Here is a 7784-nt window from a genome sequence, read left to right as displayed (position 1 = left end):
CGTTAGAGTATCTTTCTGTACGGGTTTCTGGTCCGAGTTTCTTTTGAATTTGAGAGTGTTTCCAGTGTGGGCGTGTGTTTCTTTCAAACTGAGTATCTTTCTATCGTTTGAGTATCTTTTCAATTCTCGTTTCAGTATCTTTCTGTACGGCTTTCTGGGGCGAGTTTCTTTTGAATTTGAGAGTGTCTCCAGTGTGGGCGTTTGTTTCTTTCAAACTGAGTATCTTTCTATCGTTTGAGTATCTTTGTGTACGGCTTTCTGGGGCGAGTTTCTTTTGAATTGGAGACTGTTTCCAGTGTGGGCGTGTGTTTCTTTCCAACTGAGTATCTTTCTATCGTTTGAGTATCTTTTCAATTTTCGTTTGAGTATCTTTCTGTACGGCTTTCTGGTCCGAGTTTCTTTTGAGTATGAGAGTGTTTCCAGTGTGGGCGTGTGTTTCTTTCAAACTGAGTATCTTTCTATCGTTTGAGTATCTTTTCAATTCTCGTTTGAGTATCTTTCTATCGTTTGAGTATCTTTTCAATTCTCGTTTGAGTATCTTTCTGTACAGCTTTCTAGGGCGAGTTTCTTTTGAATTTGAGAGTGTTTCCAGTGTGGGCGTGTGTTTCTTTCAAACTGAGTATCTTTCTATCGTTTCAGTATCTTTTCAATTCTCGTTTGTGTATCTTTCTGTACGGGTTTCTGGTGCGAGTTTCTTTTGAATTTGAGAGTGTTTCCAGTGTGGGCGTGTGTTTCTTTCAAACTGAGTATCTTTCTATCGTTTGAGTATCTTTTCAATTCTCGTTAGAGTATCTTTCTGTACGGGTTTCTGGTCCGAGTTTCTTTTGAATTTGAGAGTGTTTCCAGTGTGGGCGTGTGTTTCTTTCAAACTGAGTATCTTTCTATCGTTTGAGTATCTTTTCAATTCTCGTTTAAGTATCTTTCTGTACGACTTTCTGGGGCGAGTTTCTTTTGAATTTGAGAGTGTCTCCAGTGTGGGCGTGTGTATCTTTCAAACTGAGTATCTTTCTATCGTTTGAGTATCTTTTCAATTCTCGTTCGAGTATCTTTCTGTACGGTTTCTGGTCCGAGTTTCTTTTGAATTTGACAGTGTTTCCAGTGTGGGCGTGTGTTTCTTTCAAACTGAGTATCTTTCTATCGTTTGAGTATCTTTTCAATTCTCGTTTGAGTATCTTTCTGTACGGGTTTCTGGTGCGAGTTTCTTTTGAATTGAGAGTGTTTCCAGTGTGGGCGTGTGTTTCTTTCAAACTGAGTATCTTTCTATCGTTTGAGTATCTTTTCAATTTTCGTTTGAGTATCTTTCTGTACGGCTTTCTGGTCCGAGTTTCTTTTGAGTATGAGAGTGTTTCCAGTGTGGGCGTGTGTTTCTTTCAAACTGAGTATCTTTCTATCGTTTGAGTATCTTTTCAATTCTCGTTTGAGTATCTTTGTGTACGGCTTTCTGGGGCGAGTTTCTTTTGAATTTGAGACTGTTTCCAGTGTGGGCGTGTGTTTCTTTCCAACTGAGTATCTTTCTATCGTTTGAGTATCTTTTCAATTTTCGTTTGAGTATCTTTCTGTACGGCTTTCTGGTCCGAGTTTCTTTTGAGTATGAGAGTGTTTCCAGTGTGGGCCTGTGTTTCTTTCAAACTGAGTATCTTTCTATCGTTTGAGTATCTTTTCAATTCTCGTTTGAGTATCTTTCTGTACAGCTTTCTGGGGCGAGTTTCTTTTGAATTTGAGAGTGTTTCCAGTGTGGGCGTGTGTTTCTTTCAAACTGAGTATCTTTCTATCGTTTGAGTATCTTTTCAATTCTCGTTTGAGTATCTTTCTGTACGGGTTTCTGGTGCGAGTTTCTTTTGAATTTGAGAGTGTTTCCAGTGTGGGCGTGTGTTTCTTTCAAACTGAGTATCTTTCTATCGTTTGAGTTTCTTTCTGTACGGCTTTCTGATGCGATTTTCTTTGAATTTGAGAGTGTCTCCAGTGTGGGCGTGTGTTTCTTTCAAACTGAGTATCTTTCTATCGTTTGAGTATCTTTTCAATTCTCGTTTGAGTATCTTTCTGTACGGCTTTCTGGTGCGAGTTTCTTTTGAATTCGAGATTGTTTCCAGTGTAGGCGTGTGTTTCTTTCAAACTGAGTATCTTTCTATCGTTTGAGTATCGTTTCAATTCTCGTTTTAGTATCTTTATGTACGTGTTTCTGGTGCGGGTTTCTTTTGAATTCGAGAGTGTTTCCAGTGAGGGCCTGTGTTTCTTTCAAACTGAGTATCTTTCTATCGTTTGAGTTTCTTTCCGTACGGGTTTCTGGTGCGAGTTTCTTTTGAATTTGAGACTGTTTCCAGTGTGGGCGTGTGTTTCTTTCAAACTGAGTATCTTTCTATCGTTTGAGTATCTTTTCAATTCTCGTTTGAGTATCTTTCTGTACGGGTTTCTGGTGCGAGTTTCTTTTGAATTTGAGAGTGTTTCCTGTGTGGGCGTGTGTTTCTTTCAAACTGAGTATCTTTCTATCGTTTGAGTTTCTTTCTGTACGGCTTTCTGATGCGATTTTTTTTTGAATTCGAGAGTGTTTCCAGTGAGGGCGTGTGTTTCTTTCAAACTGAGTATATTTCTATCGTTTGAGTATCTTTTCAATTCTCGTTTGAGTATCTTTCTGTACGGCTTTCTGGTGCGAGTTTCTTTTGAATTCGAGAGTGTTTCCAGTGTAGGCGTGTGTTTCTTTCAAACTGAGTATCTTTCTATCGTTTGAGTATCTTTTCAATTCTCGTTTTAGTATCTTTATGTACGGGTTTCTGGTGCGGGTTTCTTTTGAATTCGAGAGTGTTTCCAGTGAGGGCCTGTGTTTCTTTCAAACTGAGTATCTTTCTATCGTTTGAGTATCTTTTCAATTCTCGTTTGAGTATCTTTCTGTACGGGTTTCTGGTGCGAGTTTCTTTTGAATTTGAGAGTGTTTCCAGTGTGGGCGTGTGTTTCTTTCAAACTGAGTATCTTTCTATCGTTTGAGTATCTTTTCAATTCTCGTTTGAGTATCTTTCTGTACGGCTTTCTGGTGCGAGTTTCTTTTGAATTCGAGAGTGTTTCCAGTGTAGGCGTGTGTTTCTTTCAAACTGAGTATCTTTCTATCGTTTAAGTATCTTTTCAATTCTCGTTTTAGTATCTTTATGTACGGGTTTCTGGTGCGGGTTTCTTTTGAATTCGAGAGTGTTTCCAGTGAGGGCCTGTGTTTCTTTCAAACTGAGTATCTTTCTATCGTTTGAGTATCTTTTCAATTCTCGTTTGAGTATCTTTCTGTACGGGTTTCTGGTGCGAGTTTCTTTTGAATTTGAGAGTGTTTCCAGTGTGGGCGTGTGTTTCTTTCAAACTGAGTATCTTTCTATCGTTTGAGTATCTTTTCAATTCTCGTTTGAGTATCTTTCTGTACGGGTTTCATGTGCGAGTTTCTTTTGCATTTGAGAGTGTTTCCAGTGTGGGCGTGTGTTTCTTTCAAACTGAGTATCTTTCTATCGTTTGAGTATCTTTTCAATTCTCGTTCGAGTATCTTTCTGTACGGCTTTCTGGTCCGAGTTTCTTTTGAATTTGACAGTGTTTCCAGTGTGGGCGTGTGTTTCTTTCAAACTGAGTATCTTTCTATCGTTTGAGTATCTTTTCAATTCTCGTTCGAGTATCTTTCTGTACGGCTTTCTGGTCCGAGTTTCTTTTGAATTTGACAGTGTTTCCAGTGTGGGCGTGTGTTTCTTTCAAACTGAGTATCTTTCTATCGTTTGAGTATCTTTTCAATTCTCGTTTGAGTATCTTTCTGGTACGGGTTTCTGGTGCGAGTTTCTTTTGAATTCGAGAGTGTTTCCAGTGTGGGCGTGTGTTTCTTTCAAACTGTGTATCTTTCTATCGTTTGAGTATCTTTTCAATTCTCGTTTGAGTATCTTTCTGTACGGGTTTCTGGTGCGCGTTTCTGATAGGAGCACAAAGTGTGACGTTCTTAATGTATATATGCCCTATTCTTATGCTTTGTTACTTCTTATTTAGTTGTTTTAGGTTCATATTTGATACATGTATGTTCTAGGTAGAGCTATTTCGATTTTAGATGATTTGATGATGAAATTGTGCTAAGTGTTAGAACTCCTGATTGAGCTAGGATTCCTTACTCGACTAGGACTCTACTTTCCTATTTTCATTCTTTCCTATTCCTTAATCGACGATTTCTTTTCAGGAAAGACAAATCATATTTGGAAAGAAAGGAGAGTTGCCGAGTTGCATTCCTAGTTGAACAAGGAAATCATATTCGAGTTGAACAAGGAGAAGAGGAGGCCGGCCTAGCTACTCCTAGTTGGACCAAGAGATTGCCGAGCTGCCCTTTAGAGATTTCCCTATTGGACTTGGTTTCCTACATCAAGATGGATATGGAGTATATAAATCAAATCCATAACAAAGAGGATTTCAGTTTCCCAATTGGATTCTATTTCCTTTTAGCACGCAAGAAGGCTTCCTACACCTCTATATATAGAGGCCGGCCTCTCCATTCAGCAACATCATCAGCCCTACACACAAACACAGCCATAAGCTCTGCCGAATTCATCCTTCACCATTCCAAGAAATCCTAAAACCGATTCCATCATTCCCCACCTATCAATAGCCTTTCAAACACGCTTGTGAAGGAGGTTTCATCCATAGAAGTCTTGGCTACACTTGTGGATTGCTTGATTTATAAAGTGTAACCATGATTCACTCTTGTTTAATTTCGGTTTTGGTTTTGTTCTTGTTCATGGATGAAGTTGCGATTTGTTTAGAGTAGTCTTGTATTAATTTTGTCTATGAAATAGCTACTTGATTCAATTTATATAGAGGATTCGAAAATTATGTTTTGGTTTTATGGATTTCGGTTTTGGTTTCTGCCGAACCTAGCTTTTGAACAATTTCGATGCCTATATGTTATGACTATGCTTGTAGCATGATATTTAGGTTGTTGGATTAAAGACTTATGCTAAGAACATGTTTATTCTTGTTTATGTGATTTTCGAATTGCATGGTTGTTGGTTAAGTAAGTGACATACTTGATGAATTCAATGTGCATGACTTTGGGATTACAGGATTAAGATGAACATGTTAGAATTTCGATTATGGCTGCTTGGTTGTGATTGAATGTGTTAAGTGTCTATGTGTTTAGGTTACTGCTTAGAACCCTAAATGACCTAAACACATGATCCATCCTTGGTGATTTATTGCATAGTCTCGGCATGATGCTATAAGAAAGACATGAAGCTTGTTTCGATTCCCTCTATGTGATTTGTTTTGGTGATTGTTTATGTGTTGGTTGGTTGAGCACATGTATATATTAGTTTAGGTTTTATTTACTGTTTTTATGATTCAATCCAAAATCTATATCAAACCTTAAAACCTTTATGAATTCGTGTGAGTATTGTGATCATAAGCCCTGGCTGGATCCCCGGTTTGTGAACGATACCCTCTTGCTTTATACTACTATGATGTGTTCAGGGTTAAATATTGATGTCGAGTAATCGAGCAATCATCAAATGGCGCCGTTGCCGGGGATCCATTAGAGATGGATCCCTAACTTTTACTACGAATTCATTGTGAATATTGTACATTTGTATATTCTCATTCTTATTCTTATTTCGTATAACATATAGTAATGTATCTTAGGTTGTTGTTTTGGTGCTTGAGTGAATGATTGTTGTAGGTTGTAAATCGAACGGAATAGGTAAAGTCCCTTTTGTTAATATTAGCCTTAACCCTTCATGCTAGCTCTCGAGTTTGCATGAGGTCGAGGGCGGCTTTTATTAACACTTGGAGATTTGTCTAACACATGAGGTTAAGTCCAGCTGAGTAAGGGGCACGCTCTTTTATTACTCTGGTGCATGGGACCAAAATTGGATCTCAGAGAACTACTGACTGACATACATCTCGGTGATGGAGTCGATAGGGAGTTCGCTCTCCGTAGTTCAACAAATGAGTCCTACCATGTTCACTATCTCTGATTGAGCTAAAGGCCTTCTGAAACAAAGACTTGATCTTGTGTCTAGGCTTCCATACTTAGGCCGCACGTCCACCTTGATTTACAACTTAGAATCAATCGATCATTCAATCATTGAGATAGCAAAAAGAACTTGTGAATTGTATGAACTTGTGAAAACGTAAAGAACTAACACTTGTAAACTTGACGTAGTTGCCGTGTCCTTCACCTTAAGTGTGCGTGTGTATGACTAAGGGAAGGCACGAATTTTATGTATCCATTATGTATTCTTCAAGGCTAACTCGTTACCTTTCATATAAACAGGTACTATGCATGTCCGAATTTTCTAAGAAGACACAAGAGCTCAAGGATCGAATTCAAGCACTTAGAGATTTGAACAACTCTTTCATAAGTAGACCTTTGAATTTCGAAACATCTCCAAGCAATTCAATCTTAAACTCTTCACCTAGATTAGAAGAAGAGGAGGATCTTTCCTTTCCCTTCGCCTTCAAGTCAGACTTAGACACAATTGCGGGCCGTGACATAATTCCTGTGGGTGCTCCAATGGCACTAAAGAATGCATTCATTCCTACCACCCCGGAATCACCTTCATGCATTGCTTTCACTCCACCTGATGAAGCTAACTTCTCCATTCCTGTTCAATTGCTTGGGCAGCTGCCTAAGTACTCTGGTTCATCAATGGAAGACCCTAATGTTCACCTTAGGGAGTTCTTGGACATTTGCAAGCTCCAATCGATTCATCACCTTTCTCAAGAAGGCTTGAGGTTGCTTTTGTTCCCATTTACCCTTAAGGATGATGCTAAACGTTGGTTATATTCTTTGCCTGCAGGAATCATCACTACATGGGACGAAATGACTAGGAGGTTCTTGAAGCAATTCTTCCCTGCTCAACTCACGAAAAGACTTAGGAGGGAGATTCAGAACTTCACTCAAAAGGATGGTGATTCACTCTATGAGGCTTGGGAGGAATTTCAGGAACTACAAAGGAAGTGCCCTCACCATGGTATTTCGTTGGATGACTTGGTGCAATTCTTCTATGAAGGACTCGACACCACCAATAAGAGCATGGTGGACTCGGCATGTGGCTGCACATTCATGAACAAAACCGGTCAAGAAGCTTACACCTTGATCGATGACTTGGCTGACAACAATCGCCAATTTAGTTCCAAGGAGAAGAGAGGAAGCAAGAGCCGTGGGGTGTATGATGTTGATGCAAGGAATCAGATGGCGACTTTAGAAAGGAAGCTTGACGTGCTAGTCAAGGCATTCAATGGTTCGAGCATCACCCCTCAAGCATGCGGCATTTGTTCTTTCAAGGATCACACTACTGACAATTGTCCAAATGGTGCAATGACTGAAGAAGAGTTGAACTTTATGGGGCAACAAAGGCCTAGGTACGATCCATACTCGAACACATACAACCCTGGACTTAGGGATCATCCAAATTTTCGTTGGAGCAACAATGCTCAACCATCCAATGCTCAAGGTCAAGGACCTCGTCCTTCAGGTTTGTTTGTGAGGCCTCAGGTACCTCAAGGTTCTGCTCCCTTTAACTCTAATGTTCATGGTTCGAATAATGCATCTTCACCTAATTATGATGAACTTTTGAAGTCTCTTGCTCAAGGGCAACAAAATCTAAACTCTGCTACTCAAGCATTAGTTACAGGTCAACAAGCTCATTCTAAGGACATAATCGAGCTTAAGAAGCAGATGGGACAAGTGATCGATTTCATGGGCAAGATCCATGAAGGAGGGAAGTTGCCGAGCCAAACTGAGCCTAATCCGAATGTGAAGGCCATGGTGACACGAAGTGGGAGGA

General features: G+C 39.6%; 1 non-coding gene across 1 annotated transcript; it reads right to left on the bottom strand.

The window, feature by feature from the left end:
* Positions 1-6865: 6865 nt before the first annotated feature.
* LOC126793011 (small nucleolar RNA R71) lies at positions 6866-6972 on the bottom strand. Its single transcript, XR_007671998.1, has one exon. It is a non-coding gene; the product is annotated as a small nucleolar RNA R71 (small nucleolar RNA).
* Positions 6973-7784: the final 812 nt, after the last annotated feature.

Source organism: Argentina anserina, chromosome 4 (assembly GCF_933775445.1).
Source record: "Argentina anserina chromosome 4, drPotAnse1.1, whole genome shotgun sequence".
In the NCBI taxonomy this organism is placed as follows: domain Eukaryota; kingdom Viridiplantae; phylum Streptophyta; class Magnoliopsida; order Rosales; family Rosaceae; genus Argentina; species Argentina anserina.
This window is presented reverse-complemented; position numbering and strand designations above follow the sequence as displayed.